Below are 25,284 nucleotides of genomic sequence, written 5' to 3' on the forward strand. Positions count from 1 at the left end.
AGATGTGATATCAAACTCCTTCCCATTCCAAACCTGAGACCCTTCCTATAGCATGAGATGTGCTATCTAACTCCTTCCCATTCCAAACCAAAGACCCTTCCTTTAGCATGAGATGTGATATCGCAATGCTTCTAATACCAAACCTGATACCCTTCCTATAGAATGAAATGTGATATCCAACCCCTTCCCTTTCCAATCCTGAGACCCTTCTTATAGCATGAGATGTGATATCCAACTCCTTCCCATTCCAAACTTGAGACCCTTCTATAGCATGTGATGTGATATCAAACTCATTCCCATTCCAAACCTGAGACCCTTCCTGTGGCATGAGATGTGATATCTCAGTGCTTCTAATACCAAACCTGAGACCCTTCCTATACCATGAGATGTGATGTCCAACTCCTTCTCATTCCAAACCTGAGACCCTTCCTGTAGCATGAGATGTGATATCTCAATGCTTCTAATACCAAACCTGAGACCCTTCCTATACCATGAGATGTGATATCCAAATCCTTCTCATTCAAAACCTGAGACCCTTCCGATAGCATGAGATGTGATATTCAACTCCTTCCCATTCCAACCTGAGACCCTTCCTATAGCATGAGATGTGATATCCAACTCCTTCCCATTCCAATCCTGAGACCCTTCCTATAGCATGAGATGTGATATCTCAATACTTCTAATACCAAACCTGAGACCCTTCCTATAGCATGAGATGTGATATACAACTCCTTCCCATTCCAAACCTGAGACACTTCCTATAGCAAGAGATGTGATATCTCAATGCTTCTAATACCAAACATGAGACCCTTCCTATAGCACGACATGTGATATCCAACTCCTTCCCATTCCAAACCTGAGACCCTTCCTATAGCATGAGATGTTATATCCAACTCCTTCCCATTCCAATTCTGAGACCCTTCCTATAGCATGAGATGTGATATCTCAATGCTTCTAATACCAAACCTGACACCCTTCCTATCGCATGAAATGTGATATCCAACTCCTTCACATTCCAAACCTGAGACCCTTCTTATAGCATGAGATGTGATATCCAACTCCTTCCCATTCCAAACCTGAGACCCATCCTATAGCATGAGATGTGATATCCAACTCCTTTCCTTTCCAAACCAGAGACCATTCCTGTAGCATGAGATGTGATATCTCAATGCTCCTAATACCAAACCTGAGACCCTTCCTATAACATGAGATGTGATATCTCAAAGCTTCTAATACTAAACCTGAGACCCTTCCTATAGCATGAAATTTGATATCCAACTCCTTCCCATTCCAATCCCGAGACCCTTCCTATAGCATGAGATGTGATATCTCAATGCTTCTAATACCAAACCTGAGACCCTTCCTATAGCATGAAATGTGATGTCCAACTCCTTCCCATTCCAAACCTGAGACCTTTCCTATAGCATCAGATGTTATATCCAACTCCTTCCCATTCCAATCCAGAGACGCTTCCGATAGCATGAGATGTGATATCTCAATGCTTCTAATACCAAACCTGAGACCCTTCCTATAGCATGAAATGTGATGTCTCAATGCTTCTAATACCAAACCTGAGACCCTTCCTATAACATGAGATGCAATATCCAACTCCTTCCCATTCCAATCCTGAGACCCTTCCTATATTATGAGATGTGATGTCTCAATGCTTCTAATACCAAACCTGAGACCCTTCCTATAACATGAGATGTGATATCCAACTCCTTCCCATTCCAAACCTGAGACCATTCCTATAGCATGAGATGTGATATCTCAATGCTTCTAATACCAAACCTGAGACCCTTCCTATAGCATGAGATGTGATATCCAACTAATTCCCATTCCAACCCAGAGACCCTTCCTGTAGCATGAGCTGTGATATCCAACTCCTTCCCATTCCAACCCTGAGACCCTTCCTATAGCATGAGATGTGATATCTCAATGCTTCTATTACCCAACCCGAGACCCTTCCTATAGCATGAGCTTTGATATCCAACTCTTTCCCATTCCAAACCTGAGACCCTTCCTATAGCATAAGATGTGATATCCAACTCCTTCCCATTCCAATCCTGAGACCCTTCTTATAGCATGAGATCCGATATCTCAATGCTTCTAATACCAAACCTGAGAGCCTTCCTATAACATGAGATGTGATATCCAACTCCTTCCCATTCCAAACCTGAGACCCTTCCTATATCATGAGATGTGATATCTCACTGCTTATAATACCAAACCTGAGACCCTTCCTATTTCATGAGGTGTGATATCCAACTCCTTCAGATTCCAAACCTGAGACCCTTCCTATAGCATGAGATGTGATATCCAACTCCTCCCCATTCCAATCCTGAGACCCTTCCTTTAGCATGATATGTGATATCCCAATGCTTCTAATACCAAACCTGAGACCCTCTCTATAGCATGAGATGTGATATCCAACTCCTTCCCATTCCAAACCTGAGACCCTTCCTATAGCATGAGATGTGATATCTCAATGCTTCCAATAGCAAACCTGAGGCCCTTCCCATAGCATGAGATCTGATAAACAACTCCTTCCATTTCCAAACCTAAGATCCTTCCTATAGCATCAGATGTGGTATCCAACTCCTTCCCACTACAAACCTGAGATCCTACCAGTAGCATGAGATTTGATATCTGACTCCTTGCCATTCCTAACCTGAGATACATCCTGTACCATAGGATGTGATATCTCGATGCTTCTAATACCAAACCTGAGACCCTTCCTATAACATGAGATGTGATATCCAACTCCTTCCCAGTCCAAACCTGAGACCCTTCCTATAACATGAAATGTGATATCCAACTCCTTCCCATACCAAACCTGAGACCCTTCATATGGCATGAGATGTGATATCTAACTCCTTCAGATTCCAAACCTGAGACCCTTTCTAAAGCATCAGATGTGGTATCCAACTCCTTCCCACAACAAACCTGAGATCCTACCTGTAGCATGAGATTTGATATCTGACTCCTTGCCATTCCTAACCTGAGATGCATCCTGTACCATCAGATGTGATATCTCAGTGCTTCTAATACCAAACCTGAGAACCTTCCTATAACATGAGATGTGATATCGAACTCCTTCCCATTCCAAGCCTGAGACCCTTCCTATAGCATGAGATGTGATATGTCAATGCTTCTAATACCAAACCTGAGAACCTTCCTATAGCATGGTATGTGATATCCAACTCCTTCCCATTCCAATCCTGAGACCCTTCCTATAGCATTAGATGTGATATCCAATTCCTTCCAATTCCAATCCTGAGACTCTTCCTATAGCATGAGATGTTATATCTCAATGCTTCTAATACCAAACCTGAGACCCTTCCTATAGCATGAGATGCAATATCCAACTCCTTCCCATTCCAATCCTGAGACCCTTCCTATAGCATGAGATGTGATATCTCAATGCTTCTAATTCCAAACCTGAGACACTTCCTATAACATGAGATGTGATATCCAACTCCTTCCCATTCCAAACCTGAGACCCTTCCTATAGCATGAGATGTGATATCTCAATGCTTCTAATACCAAACCTGAGACCCTTCATATAGCATGAAATATGATATCCAACTCCTTCCCATTCCAAACCTGAGACCCTTCCTATAGCATGAGATGCAATATCCAACTCCTTCCCATTCCAATCCTGAGACCCTTCCTATAGCATGAGATGTGATATCTCAATGCTTCTAATTCCAAACCTGAGACACTTCCTATAACATGAGATGTGATATCCAACTCCTTCCCATTCCAAACCTGAGACCCTTCCTATAGCATGAGATGTGATATCTCAATGCTTCTAATACCAAACCGGAGACCCTTCCTATAGCATGAAATGTGATATCCAACTCCTTCATATTCCAAACCTGAGACCCTTCCTATAGCATGAGATGTTATATCCAACTCCTTCCCATTCCAATCCTGAGACCCTTCTTATAGCATGAGATGTGATATCCAAATCCTTCCCATTCCAAACCTGAGACCCTTCCTATAGCATGAGATGTGATATCAAACTCCTTCCCATTCCAAACCTGAGACCCTTCCTATACCATCAGATGTGCTATCCAACTCCTTCCCATTCGAAACCAAATACCCTTCCTGTAGCATGAGATGTGATATCGCAATGCTTCTAATACCAAACCTGAGACCCTTCCTATAGAATGAAATGTGATATTCAACTCCTTCCCATTCCAATCCTGAGACCCTTCTTATAGCATGAGATGTGATATCCAACTCCTTACCATTCCAAACCTGAGACCCTTCTATAGCATGAGATGTGATATCAAACTCATTCCCATTCCAAACCTGAGACCCTTCCTGTACATGAGACGTGATATCTCAATGCTTCTAATACCAAACCTGAGACCCTTCCTATACCATGAGATGTGATATCTCAATGCTTCTAATGCCAAACCTGAGAACCTTCCTATAGTATGGTATGTGCTATCCAAATCCTTCTCATTCCAAAGCTGAGACCCTTCCTATAGCATGAGATGTGATATTCAACTCCTTCCCATTCCAACCTGAGACCCTTCCTATAGCATGAGATGTGATATCCAACTCCTTCCCATTCCAATCCTTAGACCCTTCCTATAGCATGAGATGTGGTATCTCAATACTTCTAATACCAAACCTGAGACCCTTGCTACAGCATGAGATGTGATATCCAACTCCTTCCCATTCCAAACCTGAGAGCCTTCCTATAGTATGAGATGTGATATCTCAATGCTTCTAATACCAAACCGGAGACCCTTCCTATAGCATGAAATGTGATATCCAACTCCTTCCCATTCCAAACCTGAGACCCTTCCTATAGCATGAGATTTTATATCCAACTCTTTCCCATTCCAATCCTGAGACCCTTCTTATAGCATGAGATGTGATATCCAACTCCTTCCCATTCCAATCCTGAGACCCTTCCTATAGCATGAGATGTGATATCAAACTCCTTCCCATTCCAAACCTGAGACCCTTCCTATACCATCAGATGTGCTATCCAACTCCTTCCCATTCGAAACCAAAGACCCTTCCTGTAGCATGAGATGAGATATCGCAATGCTTCTAATACCAAACCTGAGACCCTTCCTATAGAATGAAATGTGATATTCAACTCCTTCCCATTCCAATCCTGAGACCCTTCTTATAGCATGAGATGTGATATCCAACTCCTTCCCATTCCAAACCTGAGACCCTTCCTATATCATGAGATGTGATATCCAACCCCTTCTCATTCCAAACCTGAGACCCTTCCTATAGCATGAGATGTGATATTCAACTCCTTCCCATTCCAACCTGAGACCCTTCCTATAGCATGAGATGTGATATTCAACTCCTTCCCATTCCAATCCTGAGACCCTTCCTATAGCATGAGATGTGATATCTCAATACTTCTAATACCAAACCTGAGACCCTTGCTACAGCATGAGATGTGATATCCAACTCCTTCCCATTCCAAACCTGAGACCCTTCCTGTAGCATGAGATGTGATATCTCAATGCTTCTAATACCAAACCTGAGACCCTTCCTATAGCATGAGATGTGATATCCAACTCCTTCTCATTCCAAACCTGAGACCCTTCCTATAGCATGAGATGTGATATTCAACTCCTTCCCATTCCAACCTGAGACCCTTCCTATACCATGAGATGTGATATCCAACCCCTTCTAATTCCAAACCTGAGACCCTTTCTATAGCATGAGATGTGATATTCAACTCCTTCCCATTCCAACCTGAGACCCTTCCTATAGCATGAGATGTGATATTCAACTCCTTCCCATTCCAATCCTGAGACCCTTCCTATAGCATGAGATGTGATATCTCAATACTTCTAATACCAAACCTGAGACCCTTGCTACAGCATGAGATGTGATATCCAACTCCTTCCCATTCCAAACCTGAGACCCTTCCTGTAGCATGAGATGTGATATCTCAATGCTTCTAATACCAAACCTGAGACCCTTGCTACAGCATTAGATGTGATATCCAACTCCTTCCCATTCCAAACCTGAGACCCTTCCTATAGTATGAGATGTGATATCTCAATGCTTCTAATACCAAACCGGAGACCCTTCCTATAGCATGAAATGTGATATCCAACTCCTTCCCATTCCAAACCTGAGACCCTTCCTATAGAATGAGATGTTATATCCAACTCCTTCCCATTCCAATCCTGAGACCCTTCTTATAGCATGAGATGTGATATCCAACTCCTTCCCATTCCAAACCTGAGACCCTTCCTATAGCATGAGATGTGATATCAAACTCCTTCCCATTCCAAACCTGAGACCCTTCCTATAGCATGAGATGTGCTATCCAACTCCTTCCCATTCCAAACCAAAGACCCTTCCTTTAGCATGAGATGTGATATCGCAATGCTTCTAATACCAAACCTGATACCCTTCCTATAGAATGAAATGTGATATCCAACCCCTTCCCTTTCCAATCCTGAGACCCTTCTTATAGCATGAGATGTGATATCCAACTCCTTCCCATTCCAAACTTGAGACCCTTCTATAGCATGTGATGTGATATCAAACTCATTCCCATTCCAAACCTGAGACCCTTCCTGTGGCATGAGATGTGATATCTCAGTGCTTCTAATACCAAACCTGAGACCCTTCCTATACCATGAGATGTGATGTCCAACTCCTTCTCATTCCAAACCTGAGACCCTTCCTGTAGCATGAGATGTGATATCTCAATGCTTCTAATACCAAACCTGAGACCCTTCCTATACCATGAGATGTGATATCCAAATCCTTCTCATTCAAAACCTGAGACCCTTCCGATAGCATGAGATGTGATATTCAACTCCTTCCCATTCCAACCTGAGACCCTTCCTATAGCATGAGATGTGATATCCAACTCCTTCCCATTCCAATCCTGAGACCCTTCCTATAGCATGAGATGTGATATCTCAATACTTCTAATACCAAACCTGAGACCCTTCCTATAGCATGAGATGTGATATACAACTCCTTCCCATTCCAAACCTGAGACACTTCCTATAGCAAGAGATGTGATATCTCAATGCTTCTAATACCAAACATGAGACCCTTCCTATAGCACGACATGTGATATCCAACTCCTTCCCATTCCAAACCTGAGACCCTTCCTATAGCATGAGATGTTATATCCAACTCCTTCCCATTCCAATTCTGAGACCCTTCCTATAGCATGAGATGTGATATCTCAATGCTTCTAATACCAAACCTGACACCCTTCCTATCGCATGAAATGTGATATCCAACTCCTTCACATTCCAAACCTGAGACCCTTCTTATAGCATGAGATGTGATATCCAACTCCTTCCCATTCCAAACCTGAGACCCATCCTATAGCATGAGATGTGATATCCAACTCCTTTCCTTTCCAAACCAGAGACCCTTCCTGTAGCATGAGATGTGATATCTCAATGCTCCTAATACCAAACCTGAGACCCTTCCTATAACATGAGATGTGATATCTCAAAGCTTCTAATACTAAACCTGAGACCCTTCCTATAGCATGAAATTTGATATCCAACTCCTTCCCATTCCAATCCCGAGACCCTTCCTATAGCATGAGATGTGATATCTCAATGCTTCTAATACCAAACCTGAGACCCTTCCTATAGCATGAAATGTGATGTCCAACTCCTTCCCATTCCAAACCTGAGACCTTTCCTATAGCATCAGATGTTATATCCAACTCCTTCCCATTCCAATCCAGAGACGCTTCCGATAGCATGAGATGTGATATCTCAATGCTTCTAATACCAAACCTGAGACCCTTCCTATAGCATGAAATGTGATGTCTCAATGCTTCTAATACCAAACCTGAGACCCTTCCTATAACATGAGATGCAATATCCAACTCCTTCCCATTCCAATCCTGAGACCCTTCCTATATTATGAGATGTGATGTCTCAATGCTTCTAATACCAAACCTGAGACCCTTCCTATAACATGAGATGTGATATCCAACTCCTTCCCATTCCAAACCTGAGACCATTCCTATAGCATGAGATGTGATATCTCAATGCTTCTAATACCAAACCTGAGACCCTTCCTATAGCATGAGATGTGATATCCAACTAATTCCCATTCCAACCCAGAGACCCTTCCTGTAGCATGAGCTGTGATATCCAACTCCTTCCCATTCCAACCCTGAGACCCTTCCTATAGCATGAGATGTGATATCTCAATGCTTCTATTACCCAACCCGAGACCCTTCCTATAGCATGAGCTTTGATATCCAACTCTTTCCCATTCCAAACCTGAGACCCTTCCTATAGCATAAGATGTGATATCCAACTCCTTCCCATTCCAATCCTGAGACCCTTCTTATAGCATGAGATCCGATATCTCAATGCTTCTAATACCAAACCTGAGAGCCTTCCTATAACATGAGATGTGATATCCAACTCCTTCCCATTCCAAACCTGAGACCCTTCCTATATCATGAGATGTGATATCTCACTGCTTATAATACCAAACCTGAGACCCTTCCTATTTCATGAGGTGTGATATCCAACTCCTTCAGATTCCAAACCTGAGACCCTTCCTATAGCATGAGATGTGATATCCAACTCCTCCCCATTCCAATCCTGAGACCCTTCCTTTAGCATGATATGTGATATCTCAATGCTTCTAATACCAAACCTGAGACCCTCTCTATAGCATGAGATGTGATATCCAACTCCTTCCCATTCCAAACCTGAGACCCTTCCTATAGCATGAGATGTGATATCTCAATGCTTCCAATAGCAAACCTGAGGCCCTTCCCATAGCATGAGATCTGATAAACAACTCCTTCCATTTCCAAACCTAAGATCCTTCCTATAGCATCAGATGTGGTATCCAACTCCTTCCCACTACAAACCTGAGATCCTACCAGTAGCATGAGATTTGATATCTGACTCCTTGCCATTCCTAACCTGAGATACATCCTGTACCATAGGATGTGATATCTCGATGCTTCTAATACCAAACCTGAGACCCTTCCTATAACATGAGATGTGATATCCAACTCCTTCCCAGTCCAAACCTGAGACCCTTCCTATAACATGAAATGTGATATCCAACTCCTTCCCATACCAAACCTGAGACCCTTCATATGGCATGAGATGTGATATCTAACTCCTTCAGATTCCAAACCTGAGACCCTTCCTAAAGCATCAGATGTGGTATCCAACTCCTTCCCACAACAAACCTGAGATCCTACCTGTAGCATGAGATTTGATATCTGACTCCTTGCCATTCCTAACCTGAGATGCATCCTGTACCATCAGATGTGATATCTCAGTGCTTCTAATACCAAACCTGAGAACCTTCCTATAACATGAGATGTGATATCGAACTCCTTCCCATTCCAAGCCTGAGACCCTTCCTATAGCATGAGATGTGATATGTCAATGCTTCTAATACCAAACCTGAGAACCTTCCTATAGCATGGTATGTGATATCCAACTCCTTCCCATTCCAATCCTGAGACCCTTCCTATAGCATGAGATGTGATATCCAATTCCTTCCAATTCCAATCCTGAGACTCTTCCTATAGCATGAGATGTTATATCTCAATGCTTCTAATACCAAACCTGAGACCCTTCCTATAGCATGAGATGCAATATCCAACTCCTTCCCATTCCAATCCTGAGACCCTTCCTATAGCATGAGATGTGATATCTCAATGCTTCTAATTCCAAACCTGAGACACTTCCTATAACATGAGATGTGATATCCAACTCCTTCCCATTCCAAACCTGAGACCCTTCCTATAGCATGAGATGTGATATCTCAATGCTTCTAATACCAAACCTGAGACCCTTCATATAGCATGAAATATGATATCCAACTCCTTCCCATTCCAAACCTGAGACCCTTCCTATAGCATGAGATGTGATATCCAACTCCTTCCCATTCCAACCCTGAGACCCTTCCTATAGCATGAGATGTGATATCTCAATGCTTCTATTACCCAACCCGAGACCCTCCCTATAGCATGAGATATGATATCCAACTCTTTCCCATTCCAAACCTGAGACCCTTCCTATAGCATGAGATGTGATATCCAACTCCTTCCCATTCCAATCCTGAGACCATTCTTATAGCATGAGATCTGATATCTCAATGCTTCTAATACCAAACCTGAGAGCCTTCCTATAACATGAGATGTGATATCCAACTCCTTCCCATTCCAAACCTGAGACCCTTCCTATATCATGAGATGTGATATCTCAATGCTTATAATACCAAACCTGAGACCCTTCCTATTTCATGAGGTGTGATATCCAACTCCTTCAGATTCCAAACCTGAGACCCTTCCTATAGCATGAGATGTGATATCCAACTCCATCCGATTCCAATCCTGAGACCCTTCCTATAGCATGAGATGTGATATCTCTATGCTTCTAATACCAAACCTGAGACCCTTCCTATAGCATTAGATGTGATATCCAACTCCTTCCCAATCCAATCCTGAGTACCTTCCTATAGCATGAGATGTGATATCTCAATGCTTCCAATAGCAAACCTGAGGCCCTTCCCATAGCATGAGATCTGATAAACAACTCCTTCCATTTCCAAACCTAAGATCCTTCCTATAGCATCAGATGTGGTATCCAACTCCTTCCCACTACAAACCTGAGATTCTACCAGTAGCATGAGATTTGATATCTGACTCCTTGCCATTCCTAACCTGAGATACATCCTGTACCATAGGATGTGATATCTCGATGCTTCTAATACCAAACCTGAGACCCTTCCTATGACATGAGATGTGACATCCAACTCCTTACCATTCCAAACCTAAGACCCTTCCTATAGCATGAGATGTGATATCCAACTCCTTCCCATTCCAATCCTGAGACCCTTCCTATAGCATGAGATGTGATATCTCAATGCTTCTAATACCAAACCTGAGACCCTTCCTACAGCATGAGATGTGATATCCAACTCCTTCCCATTCCAAACCTGAGACCCTTCCTATAGCATGAGATGTGATATCTCAATGATTCTAATACCAAACCTGAGACCCTTCCTATACCATGAGATGTGATGTCCAAATCCTTCTCATTCCAAACCTGAGACCCTTCCTGTAGCATGAGATGTGATATCTCAATGCTTCTAATACCAAACCTGAGACCCTTCCTATACCATGAGATGTGATATCCAAATCCTTCTCATTCCAAAGCTGAGACCCTTCCTATAGCATGAGATGTGACATTCAACTCCTTCCCATTCCAACCTGAGACCCTTCCTATAGCATGAGATGTGATATCCAACTCCTTCCCATTCCAATCCTTAGACCCTTCCTATAGCATGAGATGTGGTATCTCAATACTTCTAATACCAAACCTGAGACCCTTGCTACAGCATGAGATGCGATATGCAACTCCTTCCCATTCCAAACCTGAGAGCCTTCCTATAGTATGAGATGTGATATCTCAATGCTTCTAATACCAAACCGGAGACCCTTCCTATAGCATGAAATGTGATATCTAACTCCTTCCCATTCCAAACCTGAGACCCTTCCTATAGCATGAGATGTTATATCCAACTCCTTCCCATTCCAATCCTGAGACCCTTCTTATAGCATGAGATGTGATATCCAACTCCTTCCCATTCCAAACCTGAGACCCTTCCTATAGCATGAGATGTGATATCAAACTCCTTCCCATTCCAAACCTGAGACCCTTCCTATACCATCAGATGTGCTATCCAACTCCTTCCCATTCCAAACCAAAGACCCTTCCTGTAGCATGAGATGTGATATCGCAATGCTTCTAATACCAAACCTGAGACCCTTCCTATAGAATGAAATGTGATATTCAACTCCTTCCCATTCCAATCCTGAGACCCTTCTATAGCATGAGATGTGATATCAAACTCATTCCCATTCCAAACCTGAGACCCTTCCTGTACATGAGACGTGATATCTCAATGCTTCTAATACCAAACCTGAGACCCTTCCTATACCATGAGATGTGATATCCAAATCCTTCTCTTTCCAAAGCTGAGACCCTTCCTATAGTATGAGATGTGATATTCAACTCCTTCCCATTTCAACCTGAGACCCTTCCAATAGCATGAGATGTGATATCCAACTCCTTCCCATTCCAATCCTGAGACCCTTCCTATAGTATGAGATGTGATATCTCAATACTTCTAATACCAAACCTGAGACCCTTCCTATAGCATGAGATGTGATATCCAACTCCTTCCCATTCCAAACCTGAGACCCTTCCTATAGCATGAGATGTGATATCTCAATGCTTCTAATACCAAACATGGGACCATTCCTATATCATGAAATGTGTTATCCAACTCCTTCCCATTCCAAACCTGAGACCCTTCCTATCGCATGAAATGTGATATCCAACTCCTTCCCATTCCAATCCCGAGACCCTTCCTATAGCATGAGATGTGATATCTCAATGCTTCTAATACCAAACCTGAGACCCTTCCTATAGCATGAAATGTGATATCCAACTCCTTCCCATTCCAAACCTGAGACCTTTCCTATAGCATCAGATGTTATATCCAACTCCTTCCCATTCCAATCCCGAGATGCTTCCGATAGCATGAGATGTGATATCTCAATGCTTCTAATACCAAACCTGAGACCCTTCCTATAGCATGAAATGTGATATCCAACTCCTTCCCATTCCAAACCTGAGACCCTTCCTATAGCAAGAGATGTGATATCAAACTCCTTCCCATTCCAACCCTGAGACCCTTCCTATACCATGAGATGTGATATATCAATGCTTCTATTACCCAACCCGAGACCCTTCCTGTAGCATGAAATGTTATATCCAACTCCTTCCCATTCCAATCCCGAGACGCTTCCGATAGCATGAGATGTGATATCTCAATGCTTCTAATACCAAACCTGAGACCCTTCCTATAGCATGAAATGTGATATCCAACTCCTTCCCATTCCAAACCTGAGACCCTTCCTATAGCAAGAGATGTGATATCAAACTCCTTCCCATTCCAACCCTGAGACCCTTCCTATACCATGAGATGTGATATATCAATGCTTCTATTACCCAACCCGAGACCCTTCCTGTAGCATGAAATGTGATATCCAACTCCTTCCCATTCCAAACCTGAGACCCTTCCTATAGCATGAGATGTGATATCTCAATGCTTCCAATAGCAAACCTGAGGCCCTTCCCATAGCATGAGATCTGATAAACAACTCCTTCCATTTCCAAACCTAAGATCCTTCCTATAGCATCAGATGTGGTATCCAACTCCTTCCCACTACAAACCTGAGATCCTACCAGTAGCATGAGATTTGATATCTGACTCCTTGCCATTCCTAACCTGAGATACATCCTGTACCATAGGATGTGATATCTCGATGCTTCTAATACCAAACCTGAGACCCTTCCTATAACATGAGATGTGATATCCAACTCCTTCCCAGTCCAAACCTGAGACCCTTCCTATAACATGAAATGTGATATCCAACTCCTTCCCATACCAAACCTGAGACCCTTCATATGGCATGAGATGTGATATCTAACTCCTTCAGATTCCAAACCTGAGACCCTTCCTAAAGCATCAGATGTGGTATCCAACTCCTTCCCACAACAAACCTGAGATCCTACCTGTAGCATGAGATTTCATATCTGACTCCTTGCCATTCCTAACCTGAGATGCATCCTGTACCATCAGATGTGATATCTCAGTGCTTCTAATACCAAACCTGAGAACCTTCCTATAACATGAGATGTGATATCGAACTCCTTCCCATTCCAAGCCTGAGACCCTTCCTATAGCATGAGATGTGATATGTCAATGCTTCTAATACCAAACCTGAGAACCTTCCTATAGCATGGTATGTGATATCCAATTCCTTCCCATTCCAATCCTGAGACCCTTCCTATAGCATGAGATGTGATATCCAATTCCTTCCAATTCCAATCCTGAGACTCTTCCTATAGCATGAGATGTTATATCTCAATGCTTCTAATACCAAACCTGAGACCCTTCCTATAGCATGAGATGCAATATCCAACTCCTTCCCATTCCAATCCTGAGACCCTTCCTATAGCATGAGATGTGATATCTCAATGCTTCTAATTCCAAACCTGAGACACTTCCTATAACATGAGATGTGATATCCAACTCCTTCCCATTCCAAACCTGAGACCCTTCCTATAGCATGAGATGTGATATCTCAATGCTTCTAATACCAAACCTGAGACCCTTCATATAGCATGAAATATGATATCCAACTCCTTCCCATTCCAAACCTGAGACCCTTCCTATAGCATGAGATGTGATATCCAACTCCTTCCCATTCCAACCCTGAGACCCTTCCTATAGCATGAGATGTGATATCTCAATGCTTCTATTACCCAACCCGAGACCCTCCCTATAGCATGAGATATGATATCCAACTCTTTCCCATTCTAAACCTGAGACCCTTCCTATAGCATGAGATGTGATATCCAACTCCTTCCCATTCCAATCCTGAGACCATTCTTATAGCATGAGATCTGATATCTCAATGCTTCTAATACCAAACCTGAGAGCCTTCCTATAACATGAGATGTGATATCCAACTCCTTCCCATTCCAAACCTGAGACCCTTCCTATATCATGAGATGTGATATCTCAATGCTTATAATACCAAACCTGAGACCCTTCCTATTTCATGAGGTGTGATATCCAACTCCTTCAGATTCCAAACCTGAGACCCTTCCTATAGCATGAGATGTGATATCCAACTCCATCCGATTCCAATCCTGAGACCCTTCCTATAGCATGAGATGTGATATCTCTATGCTTCTAATACCAAACCTGAGACCCTTCCTATAGCATTAGATGTGATATCCAACTCCTTCCCAATCCAATCCTGAGTACCTTCCTATAGCATGAGATGTGATATCTCAATGCTTCCAATAGCAAACCTGAGGCCCTTCCCATAGCATGAGATCTGATAAACAACTCCTTCCATTTCCAAACCTAAGATCCTTCCTATAGCATCAGATGTGGTATCCAACTCCTTCCCACTACAAACCTGAGATTCTACCAGTAGCATGAGATTTGATATCTGACTCCTTGCCATTCCTAACCTGAGATACATCCTGTACCATAGGATGTGATATCTCGATGCTTCTAATACCAAACCTGAGACCCTTCCTATGACATGAGATGTGACATCCAACTCCTTACCATTCCAAACCTAAGACCCTTCCTATAGCATGAGATGTGATATCCAACTCCTTCCCATTCCAATCCTGAGACCCTTCCTATAGCATGAGATGTGATATCTCAATGCTTCTAATACCAAACCTGAGACCCTTCCTACAGCATGAGATGTGATATCCAACTCCTTCCCATTCCAAACCTGAGACCCTTCCTATAGCATGAGATGTGATATCTCAATGATTCTAATACCAAACCTGAGACCCTTCCTATACCATGAGATGTGATGTCCAAATCCTTCTCATTCCAAACCTGAGACCCTTCCTGTAGCATGAGATGTGATATCTCAATGCTTCTAATACCAAACCTGAGACCCTTCCTATACCATGAGATGTGATATCCAAATCCTTCTCATTCCAAAGCTGAGACCCTTCCTATAGCATGAGATGTGACATTCAACTCCTTCCCATTCCAACCTGAGACCCTTCCTATAGCATGAGATGTGATATCCAACTCCTTCCCATTCCAATCCTTAGACCCTTCCTATAGCATGAGATGTGGTATCTCAATACTTCTAATACCAAACCTGAGACCCTTGCTACAGCATGAGATGCGATATGCAACTCCTTCCCATTCCAAACCTGAGAGCCTTCCTATAGTATGAGATGTGATATCTCAATGCTTCTAATACCAAACCGGAGACCCTTCCTATAGCATGAAATGTGATATCTAACTCCTTCCCATTCCAAACCTGAGACCCTTCCTATAGCATGAGATGTTATATCCAACTCCTTCCCATTCCAATCCTGAGACCCTTCTTATAGCATGAGATGTGATATCCAACTCCTTCCCATTCCAAACCTGAGACCCTTCCTATAGCATGAGATGTGATATCAAACTCCTTCCCATTCCAAACCTGAGACCCTTCCTATACCATCAGATGTGCTATCCAACTCCTTCCCATTCCAAACCAAAGACCCTTCCTGTAGCATGAGATGTGATATCGCAATGCTTCTAATACCAAACCTGAGACCCTTCCTATAGAATGAAATGTGATATTCAACTCCTTCCCATTCCAATCCTGAGACCCTTCTATAGCATGAGATGTGATATCAAACTCATTCCCATTCCAAACCTGAGACCCTTCCTGTACATGAGACGTGATATCTCAATGCTTCTAATACCAAACCTGAGACCCTTCCTATACCATGAGATGTGATATCCAAATCCTTCTCTTTCCAAAGCTGAGACCCTTCCTATAGCATGAGATGTGATATTCAACTCCTTCCCATTTCAACCTGAGACCCTTCCAATAGCATGAGATGTGATATCCAACTCCTTCCCATTCCAATCCTGAGACCCTTCCTATAGTATGAGATGTGATATCTCAATACTTCTAATACCAAACCTGAGACCCTTCCTATAGCATGAGATGTGATATCCAACTCCTTCCCATTCCAAACCTGAGACCCTTCCTATAGCATGAGATGTGATATCTCAATGCTTCTAATACCAAACATGGGACCATTCCTATATCATGAAATGTGTTATCCAACTCCTTCCCATTCCAAACCTGAGACCCTTCCTATAGCATGAGATGTTATATCCAATTCCTTCCCATTCCAATTCTGAGACCCTTCCTATAGAATGAGATGTGATATCTCAATGCTTCTAATACCAAACCTGACACCCTTCCTATCGCATGAAATGTGATATCCAACTCCTTCCCATTCCAATCCCGAGACCCTTCCTATAGCATGAGATGTGATATCTCAATGCTTCTAATACCAAACCTGAGACCCTTCCTATAGCATGAAATGTGATATCCAACTCCTTCCCATTCCAAACCTGAGACCTTTCCTATAGCATCAGATGTTATATCCAACTCCTTCCCATTCCAATCCCGAGACGCTTCCGATAGCATGAGATGTGATATCTCAATGCTTCTAATACCAAACCTGAGACCCTTCCTATAGCATGAAATGTGATATCCAACTCCTTCCCATTCCAAACCTGAGACCCTTCCTATAGCAAGAGATGTGATATCAAACTCCTTCCCATTCCAACCCTGAGACCCTTCCTATACCATGAGATGTGATATATCAATGCTTCTATTACCCAACCCGAGACCCTTCCTGTAGCATGAAATGTGATATCCAACTCCTTCCCATTCCAAACCTGAGACCCTTCCTATAGCATGAGATGTTATATCCAACTCCTTCCCATTCCAATTCTGAGACCCTTCCTATAGCATGAGATGTGATATCTCAATGCTTCTAATACCAAACCTGACACCCTTCCTATCGCATGAAATGTGATATCCAACCCCTTCCCATTCCAAACCTGAGACCCTTCTTATAGCATGATATGTGATATCCAACTCCTTCCCATTCCAAACCTGAGACCCTTCCTATAGCATGAGATGTGATATCCAACTCCTTCCCTTTCCAAGCCAGATACCCTTCATGTAGCATGAGATGTGATATCTCAATGCTTCTAATACCAAACCTGAGACCCTTCCTATAACATGAGATGTGATATCTCAATGCTTCTAATACCAAACCTGAGAGCCTTCCTATAACATGAGATATGATTTCCAACTTCTTCCCATTCCAAACCCGAGACCCTTCCTATATCATGAGATGTGATATCTCAATGCTTATAATACCAAACCTGAGACCCTTCCTATTTCACGAGGTGTGATATCCAACTCCTTCAGATTCCAAACCTGAGACCCTTCCTATAGCATTAGATGTGATATCCAACTGCTTCCCAATCCAATCCTGAGTCCCTTCCTATAGCATGAGATGTGATATCTCAATGCTTCTAATAGCAAACCTGAGGCCTTTCCCATAGCATGAGATCTGATAAACAACTCCTTCCATTTCCAAACCTAAGATCCTTCCTATAGCATCAGATGTGGTATCCAACTCCTTCCCACTACAAACCTGAGATCCTACCAGTTGCATGAGATGTGATATCCAACTCCTTCCCATTCCAACCCTGAGACCCTTCCTATACCATGAGATGTGATATATCAATGCTTCTATTACCCAACCCGAGACCATCCTATAGCATGAAATGTGATATCCAACTCCTTCCCATTCCAAACCTGAGACCCTTCTTATAGCGGTTTATAGTCAAAATACCGAAAAAACAATCTCGAACTACAAAAATCTCGAAAAAAAAATCTCGAAAATAAAAATATCGAAAATATATACATAGCATTAAAAGGGTCAATATCTCGAATATGTAAATGTGGAAAAAAAAAATACGAACATGCGTGAGTAGAAATAAAGAAAAAACAAAATTAGCATTGTATGATGGGGGGTTCCAACCCCCAAACCCCCCCCCTCCACCCCCCTCTTACCCGGCACCCCGCAGCTAGCGCCAACTACCCCCACCCCCCCACCCTACTCTCAACCTACGTAATCGAAACAAGAGTTTCGAAGGGGTTAAACTGATAGGTGAAAAGCAAGAGTAAAGAACCTTGTGTGGGTACCAAGATAGGAATAACGATTGTGGCAAACCGTCATTACCTGACAGGACGACAGTTGACGCTGTACTGCGGGAAATCGCTTGGCTTTACTTCGCAAGACAACAGGTACTATTTATAAAACAATCATGTGGATAAACAGTAAAAAAGCATATGACATAGAAATATATAACAGAAAACATTTCTTCCGTTTGTTTTAGAATAAGAAATGGAAAGCAAAATGGAATTTGTGACAAATCAAAAGGGAGGAAAGCAGCTGACTTTAAACGGATACGTTTACCATAAGGAGTATGAGAAAAATAACCGTGTTTACTGGAAATGCGCCGAATACAAAAAAAATAAATGCAGCGCTCGAGCTATTACTGAGGGAACGAATGTGCACAGTAAAAACGAACATAATCATCTACCTGACCAAACAAATATTATTATAAAAAAAACACTCTCAGAGCTGAAAAGAAAGGCCGAAGAAAGTCACGGGGAACCAAGTGGATGTGTTCTGGCAAAAGTATGTGACCAATTACCAAGACATATCACGGCACAGTTACCGGCTGAGAAGTTGATGCAACGAACCATAAACAGAGCGAGAAATCAAAAAGAAAATATGCCACCTGTACCAACGCTTTTTCAAGACATTACAATCCCTGATGTATTAAAAATAACAAAAATTTGAGACATTTTTCACCAAGCAACTCTTCATTTAAACAACGAAAAAATATTAATATTCTCCACTGCAAGTCATTTTCACCATCTGACTCAAAGTGACAAATGGCAAAGTGACGCAACTTTTAAAGTATGCCCGCAACCATTCCTCCAGTTTTACACCATTCATGGCACAATAAACGGCAAAATCATTCCACTTGTGTATACATTAATGCCGAAAAAGACTGAAGAGGCGTACAGAATCGTGTTTAGTAAAATTAAACAAACTAGCCCTGAGGCAAACCCTGCAACAATAATCATGGATTACGAATCAGCACAAATCAAAGGATTTTCATCAGTTTACAAGGATACACGAATTCAAGGATGTTTTTTTCACTTCACGCAGAGCATATGGCGCAAATTGCAGAAATTAGGTCTAAACACAAAATACACAGAGGACAGTTGCTACCAGTTTAATATTAAAAAACTTTTTGCATTAGCATTTGTAGAGATAGATTATGTAATTGATTTTTATGAACATTTAATTGACAGTGCGTATTATAAAAATCATGATGAGGAATTTAGTGATTTGTTGGACTATTTTGAAAACACTTGGATTGGACAATTAACCAGAAGTGGCACACGAAGAAGGCCAAAATACCCAGTGAATTTATGGAATTGTTACCAAGCAACCAAAGAAAATACACCAAGAACAAATAAAGCCCTGGAGGGATGGCACAACAGGTTAAACAAACACTTTAACATCCATAACCCCACATTGTGGCATTTTTTACGAGACTTACAAGATGAAGAACAACACCAGCAATTTAAAATGGCACAAACAATTTCATTAGCTAACCAGGCACAACCGAGAAAAAAATACAGAGACTATGAAGGAAAACTGGTACAGTTAATACAAGCTTTTGACCCACAAAATAAAGAAACCTTTTTAGACTCTGTGGCATTCAACTTGAAATGTTAAAAATAAATCACTCACGTTTCGGGTAAAAGTCAAATCCATTGTGCCATGGCGATAGTGATTCTGAATAAAACATCCTGGTAAACCAAAATACAGGAACTGGGACAGGAATCCATTGGAAAGAAACCCAAAAAAACCATCGAAAAAATCCAAATACAGATCTAGGAAAAACACATTCGCGAAAGAGAAAAACCAGTCTATTCCATAAAAAAACCCAAGAAAAATCAGAGTACACATCCAGGAAAAACACAATCAAAATAAAAAAATAACCAAGCAATTCCATGGGAAAAAACAAGAAAAGTTCACATGAAGTCAGAAAAACCAATACAACTCCTAAAAAAAAACATGCCATTGAAAAGAAAATACCACGATGCACCATAATCCATAATCCAGCAAATCCAGGTAAATCTGTTGGAAATCCATAGTCCATCGAATTCAGGTAAATCCGCTAAAAATCCATAGTCCATCGAATACAAGTAAATCCGGTGAAAAAAAGGCAATCCAAGTGAAAAAAAAAAGAAAAATCCATTAAAATACAGGAACACCATGACGGAGACGCGACCGCTGCAGAACCCGATACAAGATGAACTTTAAAAATGGCGGTTATGCTTTACGTAGGATTACGTTACGTGCATTTAAATAAGTAAACAGACACAAAGTTTAAATGTATACTACTGGTTATTATTGATGCAATAGCGCCATCTAGTGGAAAAAAGATATATTACATGTTACAAAATATTATTCAGTTTAACATAACATATCTGTAACCATATATATATATATATATATATATATATATGTATAAACCATTAAATAAGTTGTATTACAATACTTTCATATTTTAAAACAAGTTATTAGGGAAAATTAAAAATAAAACAATTTATAAAAGAATAAAAAGCTATAGACTTAACTACTAAATATGATGTTTGTTTAATTATTTGTATTGTACTTACCTGAACTATTGACATAGATTTGAGATTGCTAGAAAAAAATTCGAGAATATGACTTTCGAGATTTTTTTTTTTAGGTATAATAAATTAGAGATTTTATTTTTCGAGATTTCTAATTTCGAGATTATGACTGACCACCCAGTTCTTATAGCATGAGATGTGATATCCAACTCCTTCCCATTCCAAACCTGAGATGTGATATCAAACTCCTTCCCATTCCAAAATTGATACCCTTCCTATAGCATGAGATGTGATATCAAACTCCTTCCCTTTCCAAACCAGAGACCCTTCCTGTAGCATAAAATGTGATATCTAAATGCTTCCAATACCAAACCTGAGACCCTTCCTATAACATGAGATGTGATATCCAACTCCTTCCCAGTCCAAACCTGAGACCCTTCCTATAACATGAGATGTGATATCCAACTCCTTCCCATACCAAACCTGAGACCCTTCCCATGGCATGAGATGTGATATCTAACTCCTTCAGATTCCAAACCTGAGACCCTTCCTAAAGCATCAGATGTGGTATCCAACTCCTTCCCACAACAAACCTGAGATCCTACCTGTAGCATGAGATTTGATATCTGACTCCTTGCCATTCCTAACCTGAGATGCATCCTGTACCATCAGATGTGATATCTCAGTGCTTCTAATACCAAACCTGAGAACCTTCCTATAACATGAGATGTGATATCGAACTCCTTCCCATTCCAAGCCTGAGAGCCTTCCTATAGCATGAGATGTGATATCTCAATGCTTCTAATACCAAACCTGAGAACCTTCCTATAGCATGGTATGTGATATCCAACTCCTTCCCATTCCAATCCTGAGACCCTTCCTATAGCATGAGATGTGATATCCAATTCCTTCCAATTCCAATCCTGAGACTCTTCCTATAGCATGAGATGTTATATCTCAATGCTTCTAATACCAAACCTGAGACCCTTCCTATAGCATGAGAAGCAATATCCAACTCCTTCCCATTCCAATCCTGAGACCCTTCCTATAGCATGAGATGTGATATCTCAATGCTTCTAATTCCAAACCTGAGACACTTCCTATAACATGAGATGTGATATCCAACTCCTTCCCATTCCAAACCTGAGACCCTTCCTATAGCATGAGATGTGATATCTCAATGCTTCTAATACCAAACCTGAGACCCTTCATATAGCATGAAATATGATATCCAACTCCTTCCCATTCCAAACCTGAGACCCTTCCTATAGCATGAGATGTGATATCCAACTCCTTCCCATTCCAACCCTGAGACCCTTCCTATAGCATGAGATGTGATATCTCAATGCTTCTATTACCCAACCCGAGACCCTTCCTATAGCATGAGATATGATATCCAACTCTTTCCCATTCCAAACCTGAGACCCTTCCTATAGCATGAGATGTGATATCCAACTCCTTCCCATTCCAATCCTGAGACCATTCTTATAGCATGAGATCTGATATCTCAATGCTTCTAATACCAAACCTGAGAGCCTTCCTATAACATGATGTTAAGACGGATTTCTGAACTCTGTCCTGGTGGCGCAGAAGTTCAGAAGGCCAACCTAATTACTTGGAACAGGGTAACCTCTGGACAAGCCAGACCAATCAAGGTAGCGATCGCGGCGGTCAAGACTAGGTCTCAAGAGGGGTGAGGGTGACTGAAAGCTCGCAATGAGCACACAAAGCAAGAGCGCTTACAAACTACTCCAAACAGTTGTTATATCAAAAATAGATACACATTTATTTTAAGGCCTTTAAAATAATGACCGTAGCAAGAAAATCACAATATCACAATATTAAACCAACACATACCATATCAACACAATATATATACAAATACACAGTCGCAAGCGTTTAAAGCACGAAATATGTAGTCCACCTGAAAGGAAAGGAAAACAGGCAGTGCGATAACGCTTTAGACTCAGTTCGCCTTCAGAGGCACCTAACTAGATGGAAGTCCGAGCCCTGCGAAGAGTGGAGCCTTGTGCTCAAAGTACCTGCCACACCGGTGCCAACGGGCAAAAGGGGAAGCTCTTCGGAGGAAGTCAGGCAGTTCGGGTTAGTGCACAGCAGAAGGAGAACAGGTTCCGCAACTCAAGCGCAGCCTCCACAGCGGGCAGAAGCAGAGCGCGAGTACGGCCAAAAGGGTGCTGTTTTTACACAGCAGGGAAAAGCAATGGGATACTGCAGGAGGGCGACCAGATCCTAGTTAAACTACTCACCGGTCCCCGAAGCAAGCAGACCCAGGCTTCTCCACGTTAGTTTCAGCAGCTGGCAGGTTCAGAAGAGCAGGGACCGCCTCGTAGTCGTGTAGAGCAAAAAGACGTCCCAATCGACGAAACCAGCACAGTTTTGTTGCCGCAGCAGGACAACGGAGCGGCCGTGTGGATTCAAGCCAAATGTGCACTCCTCCCTTCAGACCTGGGGACGCCAAGTGTACGAAGCGTGGGAGAGTGACAAGGACTCGAAATACAACACAACCTGGCGGCAGTTACAGAGCAGGACTCCCTTGTAAGCTGGTCAGTCAACTGGATGGCCCAGAGACACTTCCGAAGGCTTACTTGGCAGGAGATGATGAAGTCGCCGGGAATAGCTGTTCCTGCTATTCCAAAGGTCGAAGCACCAGTACAGGCCTTCTGGTTCGATCCAAGGAGGAAAGGGTTTCACAGGACGACAGCAGTGCAAAGGAGGATTCCTTCAGCGGGTCACCAGCGATTCCTCGGTCCAGCCTCTTGGTTGTAGGATACTTGGCTCCTGTATTCCTTCGTTCGTGAGAACTCAGGAGATCGACCTGGTAGTGGTGTTTCCAGCTCCCTCTTATCCACGGTTCCCTTCGCGCCAAAACGGAGGGGACCCAATGGGAGATCCGCTCATCAAAACACATACCATACGTGGACCAATCACGGACCACGGTGGTCCCAGGCATTCACACCACCCCAGACTCTCTGGCACCCAGGATGTGTATTGGGACCAGACATCCCAGCCCACACCCTGGAGGCACACAAACGACATGTAGAAGCCCGCGAAAGCAACCACGTTTCGCGGGAAAGTACATGCCCAAATAAGGAAGGCCCCGGGTCGCCCGACCTGGGGAAGGTGAAGGGAGCAAGACGGTCAGTGGACAAGACAAAGGAGCCTCGTGGTCTGGCCATTTTGGAGAGCCAGGCCACCATTTTGGGTTCAGGGCAAAAACGTGCTCAGAACGCCAAAAGGAGCTCAAAATAAACAAAACGATCGCTGCCACCATTCGAGTCCCTGAATGACTTGCACCGATCAAATACCATCCTAAAAGAGTATCTAGGGTCTGTAGAAGGCTAGAGACCCATGAGAGCTGTAACTTAGCTTACAGTGCCCTCTTGTGTCATGTTGCACTAAAGCCGCAACACGATAAAAGAAACTACGGGAAACAGCGTTCCCCGGTACTGACTGTCTTAAGGGCATGTCAGTTTCCCCGTAAGAAAGGAGCGAAAGCCCAGAGAAGTGCGGCAGAAGGCTGTACTTCTCTGGCAAAGTCAAGAAGAAGGTTAAAAACAATAGCAAAAAGTTTAGGGGTTGCCACATGGAAGGAAAATTCCCTACAATTACGAAATCTTTCCTAACACATGAGATGTGATATCCAACTCCTTCCCATTCCAAACCTGAGACCCTTCCTATATCATGAGATGTGATATCTCAATGCTTATAATACCAAACCTGAGACCCTTCCTATTTCATGAGGTGTGATATCCAACTCCTTCAGATTCCAAACCTGAGACCCTTCCTATAGCATGAGATGTGATATCCAACTCCACCCCATTCCAATCCTGAGACCCTTCCTATAGCATGAGATGTGATATCTCTATGCTTCTAATACCAAACCTGAGACCCTTCCTATAGCATTAGATGTGATATCCAACTCCTTCCCAATCCAATCCTGAGTCCCTTCCTATAGCATGAGATGTGATATCTCAATGCTTCCAATAGCAAACCTGAGGCCCTTCCCATAGCATGAGATCTGATAAACAACTCCTTCCATTTCCAAACCTAAGATCCTTCCTATAGCATCAGATGTG

Source organism: Ambystoma mexicanum, unplaced genomic scaffold (genome assembly GCF_040938575.1).
Source record: "Ambystoma mexicanum isolate Mex_15411 unplaced genomic scaffold, UKY_AmexF1_1 Mex_scaf3, whole genome shotgun sequence".
In the NCBI taxonomy this organism is placed as follows: domain Eukaryota; kingdom Metazoa; phylum Chordata; class Amphibia; order Caudata; family Ambystomatidae; genus Ambystoma; species Ambystoma mexicanum.